The sequence below is a fragment of the Triturus cristatus genome, chromosome 11 (genome assembly GCF_964204655.1).
Source record: "Triturus cristatus chromosome 11, aTriCri1.1, whole genome shotgun sequence".
In the NCBI taxonomy this organism is placed as follows: Eukaryota; Metazoa; Chordata; class Amphibia; order Caudata; family Salamandridae; genus Triturus; species Triturus cristatus.
In genome coordinates this window covers 60,419,502-60,433,049 of record NC_140594.1, presented here as the reverse complement: position 1 = coordinate 60,433,049, position 13,548 = coordinate 60,419,502, and the positions used below count along the sequence as shown (strand labels likewise).

The window sequence follows — 13,548 nt, the reverse complement described above, 5'->3', positions numbered from 1 at the left end:
TTGGACAAGAAAGAGTGGGCAAGCCGGCTAGTAGCGGAGCTTCGCTTGGAGGATGATACCCCCCTCACGGATCCATAGGGCATTGCTGACAAGTTTGCTGCCCACTTTTGCACGGTCTACTCTTCAGTAGCTCCCTATTCCATAGAGGACGCCCGTCAGATGTTGGCCGACATTACACTGCCCAAGCTCATAGTAGACGACCGGGACTTCCTGGATAGCAACATATCCACTGACAAAACAGCAAAGGCGATCAGGTCCATTGATTCAGGGAAGGTCTCGGGCCCGAATGGGCTTCCGATTGAACTTTACAAGCTTACACCGGACAGGCTAGCCCCATATCTCAGGACCATGTATGAGGACTCAAGAGAAAAGGGGCTCCTACCGATAGACCAGAGAACGGCCACCATAATCACTATCCATAAAGAGGGTAGATCTAAAACCGAATGTGGGTCATATAGACCGATTTCCCTCCTGAATGCGGAGCCCAAGATTCTGGCTAAGCTTCTGGCCAACCGTCTGATTACAGCGATAGAGACGCTAGTCCATCCAGATCAATCTGGTTTCATTCCCTATCGTAACACCATGCTTAATCTGCGCAGCGTGCATGGCGTCTTAGGCAGAGGGGCCTCGATCGAGGGACCTGCGGTAATAGTATCCCTGGATGCCACCATGGCCTTTGACACCATTGAATGGCCGTATCTGTGGGCAGTTCTGGAGAAGATGGGGTTCGGCCCGAAATCTATTCAGTGGGTGCAGCTTATGTATGCTAAACCACTAGCACAAGTAGTAATCAATAAACAAAAATCGGCCACCTTTGAGCTGGGGCGAGAGACCCGGCAAGGTTGTCCGCTGTCCCCCCTCCTGTTTGCCCTCGCTTTGGAACCACTGGCTGCATGGATACGCAGAGACCTGATGATTCGGGGCTTGCACTGGTCTCCGGAGTGGGAGGACCGCATCTCGCTCTACGCAGACATCCTGCTTTATCTGGCTTTACCGAGGCAGTCCCCGATTGTGGTCCTGGATATTCTGGCTATTTTTGGCAGGTTCTCCGGGTATTCTATTAACTGGAGTAAATCCCTTTTGTTTGTCCTGGCAGGAGAGCCGCCTATTCCACCGAAGGGGTGCCCAATACAGATATGTACAGAGGGCTTCAAGTGCCTGGGGATTTTTTTTTCCCTGGATCCATCACTCCGTTAATTTCAGAACCTTCTCCCCACCCCTTGACTAGGCTGCGTAAAGACAGAAGCAACTGGAAGTCACTCCCTCTTTCCCTACTGGGTATGGTGGCCCTTTTTAAAATGATGTCTTTGCCCCTGTTTTCATATGCTCTGCAGAATTCCCTAGACCCGGTTCCAACGTCCTATTTCAGGGAGGTAGAGGGTCTTCAGCGGGACTTGCTATGGAATGGAAAACCACGCATCGCCCTCGGTAAACTCACCCTGAATTGGTATGACGGAGGCATTAGTCTCCCTGATATTAAAAAGTATTATTGGGCGGCTCACCTAGCCGCCATCAATCATGGCACCTACACCCGTCCCAGGGATCCAGGCTATAACATGGACAGATGGCTTCTTTCTGGCGGAAACTACAATAGAGCACTTTATTCCAAACCACAACGTTTAAACTCACAGGCCCCACCAAACACTCGGTCCATGTTTGGCACACTGTCACTAAAAGCCTTGGATGGGATCGCAGGCTCATACTTGCAACCCCATTATGGGACTCGGAGCAGCTTGGTAGTTTGTGGAAAAGCAAAGGGTTTGACAAATGGGACCTCATAGGTCTCTCACGTATAGGGGACCTATGGGACAAATCAGATATCAAGTCCTTCGCCACCCTGCAACAGCACTTCGAGCTAGCTAACTCGGAATTCTTCCGTTACACACAGATCAGACATGCCCTGCGTTCCCATCTGCAGCGCGGTACTACCCTTCCCGAATCTTCCCCACTTGAGGAGCGAGTGTTGGACGGCCGCATCCCTGATAAAACTATCTCATTGATCTATAAAAAGCTGATCAATAACATGACGGACCCTCTCTAATCGCTTCAGGAGAATTGGTCCAGAGACGGAATTGAGATGGACGATGAGGAATGGCAGGAGGCCGTTTCCTCGCCCAGAGTCGTGGCAATACCAGCGCGCCTCCGACTAATCCAACTTAAGGTACTCCATAGGATTTACGTGACAGGACCCCAATTGGTGCTGATGGGGAGAATGGACGGGGGGGATTGTAGATGAGGATGTGGCCAGGAGGGCACTTTTATGCACATAATTTGGGAATGCGACATTATGTCTATTGAATATTTGGGAGCCGACAGATCTGAATGCTTCCCTAACACAATGGGTCACTCTAGGGCACATGCTCGCCAAGAGAAATATTGCACAGAGGTGGGGAGCGGCTCAACCTCCTACAGTGGGTGACTGGAAAAAAGATCTGGATTGGTCAATGTTCAGAGAAAAGACGGTATATGTACCCAGGGGTTGCCCCAATTAGTGGGCCTGTGTGTGGGGCTTGTGGAATTCCTATTGTGGGGAAATATGTCAACCTCCTCTCACCACCGGCAGTGACACCCCCCTTCACCCTAGACCTTTCCAGTGATATTTTGTACTGATTGCTTTACCTATGGTCCTCATGTTGCCTGACCTATTACTTCCTCTGTGATGTACTTGATAAGCTGTTGCTCATTCTTTAATTAAAAGTTTTATAAAAGAAAAGATGCAGGAAATCCATCTTTTTTGGGATGCGTTATTAGAAAAGGACTGACTGGTAAAGTTGGATCTGAAGGATGCCTACTTCACCATTACTATGGCCAGAGAGTGCCAGTGTTACTTCCAGTTCACCTGGTGAGACAGTCTATATAATTCCCAGGCACCTTCCTTTGGTCTTTCCTCTGCACCTTGGTGTTTCACCAAGATGATGAGAGCGGTGGCCTCCTTGCTCAGAAAAAGGGGAAAACGCATGTTCATCTACGTGGACGATGTTCTCATAATGTCGAAGTGTCAAACACAGATTCTAAAAGATCTGGAAATTGTTATAACTCTTCTGGAAAGTTTGTGTTTCATAATAAACAGGGAGAATGCTATTCTTATCCCCTCTAGGTCCCTAGAGTTCTTGGGATTCACTATAGACACAGTGATTGCGGTTCAGCTTTTACCCTTGAAGAAGATTACCAAGATTTGAAAGGAGATAAGGTTTGTACTAAGACAAGTGTCTTTAACTTTGAGAGAACTTACCAGGCTTCTGGGCCTCCCTCCTCTTCCATTGAAGCTATTTTTCTGTTCATTACACTATCATGCTTTACAAAGAGTAAAAGTGAAAGGACTTCAAGAAGGTTTGTGGTATGAAGACAGGGTAATCCTGGATCAGGAGGCCAGATTGGAGTTGAATTGGTGACAGGAGAACCTGGGTGCCTGGAATAGCAGGGCAATCTTTGGATGCTCTCAAGAATTTATTCTGGAATCAGATGCAAGCCTTCATGGTTGGGGTGCTCGTCAGCGTGACCAGGATACCGGGGGTCTGTGGTCTCACATGGAGACATCTCATCATATAAATTATCTGGATTTCACTACAGGCCTCTGGCTCTAATGAGTTTCAAACATGGTCTACAGGACAGAACAGTTCTGTTGCAGATGGAAAACGTGCCCGCTGTGGCATACATAAATCAATTAGGGGGTATAAAGTCCCCAGACCTATCGGATTTGGCCAGGAGACTTTGGGTGTTCTGTCTAGAGCATAAGATAAGTCTCAGAGCAGAGATCCTACCTGGGAAGGCAAATGTGTCGCACGACTGGAATTCGAGGTTTTAAAAGGGATTACAGCGATTGGAAGCTTAACGAAACGTACTTCAAATGTCTGTCATTTTTTTTTATCCTCATACCATCAAGAGTGTCTGCAACTCTCAAGGGACCGCTCCATCTATCTGTCTGCTCGGCGATCACGGCATTAGCCCACGGTCCTGACACCATACAGGACCTTTACCGTTGTTGGTGCTTTGTTGTAATCATTTGAATGTATGGCCGGTACCAAAAGGACAATACCAAGATGAGAAATCAGTCCATATCGCCGGAGGGCGGCTCGTTTCTGTGCCCTGATCTAACCGCCATATCCTGACTGCTGCCCTGATCCAATCTCCAACTTTCGGAAGGCTAGGACCCCTCCACCTCATACAGATTTCTCTTCTTGCAATTAATATCAGGTAGAAGAGCAGCCCTCGCTGCAATCATCTGGGGAGGGTGCTTGTACTCTCATTCACTCCAAAATGGACGAGCGATGAACTCAGAACAATCTCCACCCCTAAAATATCTTTCAAAGGAAGTTGAATATCTCCCCAATAGACTTTACCTGGGGCATTAAAAGAAAATATGAACATCTTCGGCGCTCAAATGGCCACACCTTATACACTTAGGAGGGGGGTGATGGGCAAACTTTGAGATTTTAGACGGAGTCAGTGATTCCTCTTCAGATTAGAAGGGTTGATGGTGGAATACAAGAGCCTCAGGGAATTGTCCCAAGTCGATTTGATATCCGTCTCCAAGAGGGCTCCACCCCATACTAAATGAGGAGGCGATAGCTTCTTCTCCTCAGCCTCCAATAGTTTCTCATAGCACCTAGTAACCTTCTTGCTCTTTGGTCTTATATCCTGAAGAAGAAGCTCTAACTCCCTGTCGCCCCCATCTCCTGTTTTGATGCCAAAAACCAAGAGGACAGTTTGATAAGTTTAAACTTAGACAAGACAAGGTATTTCCAGTTTTGGATTTTAAGACTTCCCAAGGTTATAGTTCCTCAGCTGTCATCAAATCTGACCATGTTATCAGACCCGCCCTCCTGAGTGGGAGACTTTACCTGTCTTTCAGGCATGTCAGGGTACAAGGGGAGTCACAAACTGGGGTCAAATGTGAATAGTAACCTAGGCCACACAATCTTCTCATTTTGTACCATAATTTTTAGGCCTGGGTGGTGAACTTCGCTCCGTTCGTGGAGTTTGCGGAGCGAAGAAAACTCCGCTTCGCGATGTGCAGGGTTGTTTTTCCCCACTCGCGATCGCGAATGGTAAGTTTGCGATCAGGAAGTTCGCGAGCTTCAGCTTCTACCCGAGCAGCAGGAATACCATCACAAACTGCAGTTCACACTGCACTCCAACACTCGCGGAACTTCGCAGAGTTTTTTTGTAACTTCACGTATAGCAAAACTCTGCGAACTACGCCTAGGACTAAAGAGCGGAGCTCAATACCTTTAATCGGACTCTCTTGAAAAATCTGGGAGCACCAAACTTGCACAGAAATCCCTCCGCACTCATCCCTTTCACCATTTCCCCTAGTATCTTCCCTCATGTGGAATCATCAGGCTTCCACAACAGCATCTGAATGTTTTTAAATTGAAGCTCTACACAATATAGATTAAAATCGGGGAAGGCCAATCCTCCTTTAACGAGCCTTTGTCTTAGTTTTTTCCAGGTCAACCTGGCTCCCTTATAAGCCCAAATAAAACGGATGACTTTCCCCTGAATTTTATCAATGCTGGATTTAGAAAACTCAAGAGGAATAGCATTAAAAAGGTAAGTCAGTTTGGGTAGTAGCATCATTTTTATCAGGTTAACACGCCCAAAAATGGGAAAATAGAGAGACCTCCTCTGCATCCAGACTTTGATTAGATCCTACAAACATGTCCTGAGGGACCGAGTAACCTATATGTTCCTAATAATTCTCTTCTGGTTACACTTATAAATATCTCTTAAGAACTGAGCAGCTCTCTATGTTCCTAATAAATCGCACTGAAGTGGACTTCCCAAATACATCCCTGTACTTGCAGAACACATCTAGATGGACTGGACCAGTAGTATACACCATGATCACAACTATCAAAAGGAACTGAATACCTCCCCACACTCCCTATATATGCCCAATGCGTGGACCCTACAAATAGGTTTCTAGAAACCAGGTACCTTAGTTTCCCACGAATTTCACCTGTTTTGATGTCACTAATTCCGGGCTATTCAAATACATTTTCCTAGGAACTGAATAAGCATCTAGGTTCTTTGGCAAGCCTATCTCGGTAGCCCTCGCTGAATATTCTACAAGGGCATTGAATAACTCTATACTTTTGCAGCCTTTCGTAACAGAAGATTTGCTCTCTAATAGTACTATGCTTTCACCACAGTATCTGAACTTACTAAATCTTCAAACACACCGTTTATCTATACAGACTTCAATGGGACATGCAATAGATCTAATGTGGCTTAAACTTAGATTTATCAAGGCTCTTATGCTAATAACTGCACCTCTCATATAGGCCATTGCAAACACCCTCCAGTCAATGCTGTAATAACAAACACAATTGGCATATCTCGATACTAAAAGGGAAGTTTCTATACATGTTCCACAAACACTAGCAGCGTAAAAACTCTGCTCAATGAACTTCATAGTTGAACTATAATAAAATACCTTTTGCTTAAGATAACAAATAAGCAAAATATTTTTTAAATCCACTGAAATATTTAATGGTGATATATTGCAAACAATGAATTGTGATTTTGCATATGTGTTACGGAAAAAAAAAAAGATTTTCTAACATTTAAACAAGATAGCCAACAGATTACTATTTTTGTTAATATAAATGACACTTTTCAGATATGGCAACGTCTTAATAGCAGTCTCCTTTATTTAGTGTAATGTCTCACTCAACTAGTAAATATGCTGGGAAAGGAAAAGAAGAGAAACAAAAGATGACTAAATTTAGCTATAGCAGAATTCCACTGATCATTTGACAACCGATGCTGGGAGTGGAGTTGTTCTCTGGAACCCTCTGCCACCAGAGAGTTTGATCATTACTCCGGTGGTGCATGCTAGACATACGCAGCTGAAACACTGAACAAGCTCTGGTCTCACCTATTTAGTGCAACTAAAAGACATCCCTCTCCCCCCTTCTATTCAATCTTTACCTCAGACCCCTCATCAGTTCCCTAAAACATATGAAGGTCACCACATTCAACTACGCTGACGATCTCCAACTTGTCTTTACGCTCAGTGGACCTAACTCTGCTTCCGAATTTTAAGCCACTATGCTCCACATCCAGCGCTGGATGAACTCTAACCATCTGAAACTTAATCCTGGCAAAACCGAATTAATTTTGCCAGGAACCAGCGCAACTATGTGGGGCCCCCACTTCTGGCCTTCTGTTCTCGGACCATCCCCTTCTCCTTCCCCCTCAGTGAAAAGCCTAGGAGTGATACTGAACTCCGATCTTTCGCTCAGAGGTCAGGTGGGTTCGGTGGTCTCTTCATGCGTCTTCCAGCTCAGGAAAATCAGGAAAATAGCCCACCTACTCACCCCCTCGGCCCTCATCCAGGCAGTCATAGCTCTAGTCCTCTCGCGCCTTGACTTCTCCAATTCTATCTACCTGGGTCTGCCCATGTTCTTGCTTAAACGACTTCAAATGGTACAGAACCAGGCAGCTAGACTAATTTTCAAGCAACCCAAATGGCACTCCGCCAGGCCTCTGCTGGCTAAGCTCCACTGGCTACCAGTCGCACAGCGTGCGGCTTTTAAAATCGGGTGCCTTCTCTTCAAGGCCTTGCATTGTAGGGGCCCTAAATTCCTCAGCAGTCGCATTGTGAAATACACCCCAGGTCGTACTCTACGGTCTGGCAACCTCAGACTGCTTGCCATTCCAATCATCAAACTCAAACGCCAAGGTGGGCTTAAATTCTCTTACCTTGCACCCTGCTTCTGGAACTCGCTACCCCTAGACATCAGAACACAGGATAACCTTATGGGCTTCAGAAAAGCCCTTAAAACTCAGCTGTTTGCAGTATCACACAATTAGCCTTCCTGTCGTGTTCACTGGGCCTCAGTTAGCGCCATGAAACCTCTGGGTGTACGTGCGCTCTACAAATTCCTTATAATATAACATAACATGATTTAAATATAAACCACACCATGACGTTATGATTGTGAATTTTAACGGCTGGTCAATTTGTGGGTGTTCCAGTTGTACACAGGTTGATATCAAAAAGGAAAAGCTCACCAGCAGGTAAACACAATGACAAACACTGACGATAACTGTTAAATTCCTTAGTTCCAAAACAGAGACATATTTGCTACAAACATGTAAAGGTGGTACATCGAACCAGAGGTACAGTGTGAACCTTTACCACATTATTCAAACAGCAAGGTGCAAGAAATAATCCCTAGGCAGTTAAAGAAGAGCTGTTTGACATATGTAGTTGTGCAGAATGAGGAAGTAGTCGATGCGCGCCAAATTTTATGCCATCTGTTTTCGTAGACTATCAGTTCTTGCTTTTCCCACACTATGTTGTTTCATAATTAAGGACAGAGGTGTGCAAGTTATACCCACCAAAAAAGTGGACCTAGTCAATGACAGAAGCAATGTCAATGTTTGCAGCACTGTAATTTGTCTTGGAAGTAATGCTGAGGTAACTATTCATGTATATATTTAATCACATCTATATTTACTACTGCGCCTCAGTAGAAGTCTAGACACATAGGTGGAGATCTCCATTTGGGAAAATTACTGACGTTTATTAATCTTTAAAAATAATACATATTTTAATGAAAAATATAAATAAACTGTTGCAGCACATTCACTCATTAAATGCAAAAAAATTAGATAATAGATCAAATATAATGGTTAAATTATTTTTAACGCATATAGCGACTTCTTAAATAATTATTAAAAACTACCCACTTTCACTAATATTTAAATTTGTATTTAATATTTCACAAATTGTGTTAAAAGGTATGTATTTGATTAATTTAAACTGGTTTTAATTTTTAACAAAAGTTAAAAGGTTATTTTTAAATTAAGCTTAATAATAAATGTTCGAATACACATGTAATAATTATATATAATTTAACATTAAATTGATAGATATTTTACAGTTTGAAATAAATTTAACATTATAGTTCCTATAATGTGTTATTTTAAGTTCCTGCCTCCATTATTTTCTAAAGGAGTGTGTACCTGTAAGTGGCCAAATGTGGTGCCCACCATATGCCAAGGCTGGGCTGGAGTACATTTACTACAGTTTTGTTACCTGTATGGCTGTAGTAAATTAAGAAGTGTAGTTAGAGAATAACAGTGGTCTTACTCTTTTAGTAGCATTCCCTACTTTACAACCGCTCCCGCTTGTCCCTAACTACATTTATTATTAAAGTGTTTACTTACTTGAGTGGAGATCTACATCTTGGTAGAGATCTCAGCATAAAAAAATAAAAATAAAAAAAAGACAGGAAACGTGCGAGTCTCTACCTGTAGGTTTGTAGTACGATTAGTACTACTAAATATACTACAAAATGCAGTTTCTGAATTGGCTGCTAGATCGCCTCCTTAATCTTACTTCAAATCCTTGAAAATGGCCTTAAAAACCTATCCCACAGAAACCATCTACATTCAGTTCAGTATCTTTATTCAGACCAATCAGAAACCATAAAAGCAAAAAACATAAAACATTCATCAATTGATAAAAGAAACCGATTCCGGCAAAGTACAAAATAGAGAAATAAAGAGCAAACGTACAGTTTATAGTTTTTAAAAAACCTTCATATTAATATCAATGCAACTAAGAAATCTCAAGTTTACATGATTTAGACACTTACAAATCATCCCTAAAATCAATTCTAAAACATTTTTTCACACCACCTACAGAAACATCTCTCAAACATCACTCAAACTTCATCTTGCAACGAAGTATATTGAAAAGTACCTATATTGGTGATTTCAACTTAAAGTGAGGTAACCAAAAAGACTTTTGTCACTAGATTTTGAAATTCACTGAAGGATGATCAATCGAAACAACTATCAACCATCCCTATTCACTTAAATGGGAAAATCCTGACTCAGTCAGTCCTGACCCAATTTAAAGCTTACGCTAAAAAATTTTAAGTTAACTGGTCAGACCACTTCTTAATTCTCATTGACATCCACCTACCTCAACCTCCACTGTCCTCCTACCTCTCTCCCAAAATCATCAGACCCTTCTACCTTATTTCTGAACTCTAACACTCTACAGTAATAATTTAAAAACTCAAATCTATAATAAAGTCCAAAATTATTTTGATAATTATCATAAAACCTCTGAAAATGGCTGACATACTGCCCCTTATTAAAACCAAAATATTGGTTTGATTGGAAATCCATAGTTCACAGCTCTGCTTCACCCTCTAAAAGGAGAAATCTTCACAAATTAGAAAGAGAATGGAGATCCAAGCAATGCCCCAGTTTCCCCAATAGCTCTAAAGGTTGCTAGAAAAACGTTGCAAAAAAAGACATTCGTAATGTAAAAGTTGTCTTCGAACAAAGATTCAATGATCTCTTAAAAAACCTCAAAAACTTTTTCAGATCAGGAAAGTAAACTTCAAACCCAAAATAGATTTGCCAGTCACATTCTCAAAGGGACAATTTTTATCTGAAATCTAAAGACAAATTAAGCAGGACTGTTAGGGATACGAAGCTCACCTTCTATCGTGGCTCAGTTCTGTAATCAATCAAAAAATATCCATCACCTACGCAGTCTTTGGAGTCAACAAATTAATTCATCTCTACAAGTAGGCATCTACCCTGGAATACTAAAATTAGCATGATCTCATCAACCTTACTAAAAAACAAAGAAAAAAGGAAATAAAAATAATGCCTATCCGTCAGTTCTCTGCAACAACAGACTTCTCACCAACATTCCACTGTGTGACAAAGTACTTCAGAAGAGTCTTTTGGGTCAACTTGCTACTATCATAGATCAACGAAACCCCTATTAATGAGGCTTTTGCAAGGAATTCAGCAATACATTAGTTAGGCTGGAAATGTTATATGACAGCCACAGCCTCATAGACCAGGTGATCTAACTGCACACGGTGTGCCTGAATTCAATTTTTGAAGGACAGCCCGTTGTTCCACCATGGGGGTGGAGTAGATCACTCCATCCTCATGGTGGAAGAACAGCCCATTGCATTTATAAATAAATTCCAAGCAAAACGTCACTTTATAATGCATAAGCAGGGACCGCCATCATGGCGGTTCCTGTCAATGCATATCGCTGTTTGGAGCAGGGCTGCGTGAGCATGATACATAAAGGAAATCCACAAAAGCAATTTTTTTTTTTTTTAAATAAAAAAAGTGATGCTCCCATCACCATAGGATTTAACTCCCATGGTGGTGAGGGGAGCATTATTTGATTTGTAATGTCCCTCACCGGCAGGGTTTGGCGGAGGATGACCGACAGGAAACAAATGGCTTCATGTCTGCCATCCTTATTGGGTAGTCTGGTCATGTAGCCATTTTTCTGATGGCCCTTACTCCATTGGGCCATTGAAGAGATTTGGCGTAGAAGTCAGCGCCGTAGCCAAATCTAAGGTTCGTTCACAAATACATCATGCGGACAGACAATTATGTTGGTGGTGTGCTACAGCCAAGATAGAAATCGGGCCCCAATATACCATTAACAATCAGTTTCTAATTTATCCTGGAAAACTTTATGTGCTGTAGAGTTAAGGTCTGAAAAACGTACCCTTTCCAAAACTAGATGTCAAGGAACGTTCAAGGACTAAAGCCTGAGAAAACGCAATTCACCCTTTTCCGCTATCACCATGAATCCAAATTTAATCACAAATGGCTATCAGGACTGCTCTCTAGAGACTTCTACCCCTCTCTAGGCCCAGATTTTAAGTCTATAGGCATCAGGCTAGCCCCCACCTTTCCAAGTCATTGCACACCAATGACTCATAAAATCTGTGGGAACATCTCCCCTCTTCTTGAAAAAATGAAAAGCCTGCCCAAACCAAAAAACTCTACCAAAGTCCAGTCAATGTATGTATTATTGTCACTAAATGTTGAAAGGCAGCCACAAGTATGTTCTGGCTCGTCTTCAAAGTTTTGATGACCTCTGCCACCAGACTAATATCTAGAGTAAAAATAATAGACTAATTCAGTCTAATTTAAAGTGACTTACACTGGCTTCCAGTCGAAACAAGAATTAAATTCATGCTTGTCTGAATCACGTTCAGATTTATTCACGTGCAAAAACCAGTCGAATTGCCATCTACCTTAACCATCTTGGGTACATATATGGGAAAATAAAAAAGCATAAGATGGGCTGGGACACAACTATCTCAGAAGACTGAATAGGTAGTGTGAGGTACAAATGTTCACCAGGGTGCTACAAAGCATCAAGGCAGGATGTGTGCATGGGCAATCTAAATCAACACGGATGCAAAAAAACAACCTTTAACCGACATCTTTGCTCCAGGCAGTAGCAGCCCGGGACACCGGGAATCGCTCACGTGCTGTCAATTGTTCTATCTACCTCAATTAAGCACCCGGAAGTAACCTTTAAATACTCCACCCGCTCCCTGCCATTTTCGCGTTCGGGAGGACCGGGAGCGGACGTATAGGTTTCGGGATGCAGTGACCACAAGTTACAAGGAAACACAACTGTGGTTTCTCCCCCGCCCCTTCCCCCATGGGACAAGTTGTCCAAATTACTAGGGCTTCACTATTGGAAGCAGTTCTAAGACGGTGACATGTGACTTTTGCCACACTCCCGCAGTGGTTACACATTACCAAATTTGGTAAGAACGGAGCCCTTTATTCTTCTTTTCTAGGTCCTGATGAATGCCACGGACCCTTCGGGGCCATCCAGGCAGAAACATGTCGACCATCCACTAGACCATTCACTAGACGGTTGGGAACAATAACCGTCCCAATCACCGTCACACTTGTTTTTAATATCATATAGTTTTCATTTCACATTAAAGAATTGCTACTGATTACTATAATGATTTTTAACCTCACTCACATAGTCACGGGCCCCCACTCAATCACTTAGAAGTGCATCCTTGTCATCAAGTGTATGCCCGCCCTCCATCAAACGAAGGTTTTGGAGGGCGAGGACTGGTCAATGATGAAGCATGACACCAGGTGGTGTGTGAGACCAGTCCGTATCTTTTTGTGAAATGCCCACACTTACGACGTTCTTGTAACTCGTTTGGGTTATCACACTAGGAGCAGCTCTTTTGTGATGAATATTTAGTATTGGAGGCTGCTGCTCCTAGAACCCCATGCCTCTTGTTCCCTCCTCCACACATCCAGTGGAGTTCTTTTGTGATTGGATTGCAAAAAAACAAGGACATATTGACCAGAAAAAGCACTCTATGGGTAAAACTGGCCTTTAAAACTTACACAAACATCTAAGAAACTTCTCATTCTTCCATAGGAATAAAGCAGGCATTAATAGTTTTACCTTAGATGGGATTCAGTGACACATTTTTCACCTGTAGATGGAGGCAATATTCAGGATATGTGGGGGCTGTGAAGAGGCTGTGTTGTCGGCTTGAACAAGATGGATGCCCTGGCATAGATCAAAATAAAAGACAGATGAAAAGATATTCCATTTTGAAAGCAATAAATAGATTGGTTTGAAATTAACGTCTAGAAGAAATTACTGCCTACTGGTTAAGTTGGGGACGTGTGAACCAAGACACTTTACTCCTAACCCTAGCTTTGGCACTTGATCACCTATGGTCTGATTCTTTCAATATA

The 13,548-nt window shown here is 42.7% G+C and overlaps 1 protein-coding gene across 2 annotated transcripts in view; it reads right to left on the bottom strand.

Annotated features, from left to right (window-relative positions):
* Positions 1 to 13,548, bottom strand: part of TANGO2 (transport and golgi organization 2 homolog) — a 545,308-nt gene that overhangs the window by 492,298 nt on the left and 39,462 nt on the right. Inside the window, exon 2 of one of the 2 annotated variants that reach the window (XM_085635540.1) lies at positions 13,250 to 13,357. The exons of the other annotated variant lie outside the window; for it this stretch is intronic. The gene's annotated coding sequence lies outside the window, so the exon portion shown is untranslated. The remainder of the gene's footprint in view (positions 1 to 13,249; positions 13,358 to 13,548) is intronic. 2 annotated transcript variants of the gene reach the window in all.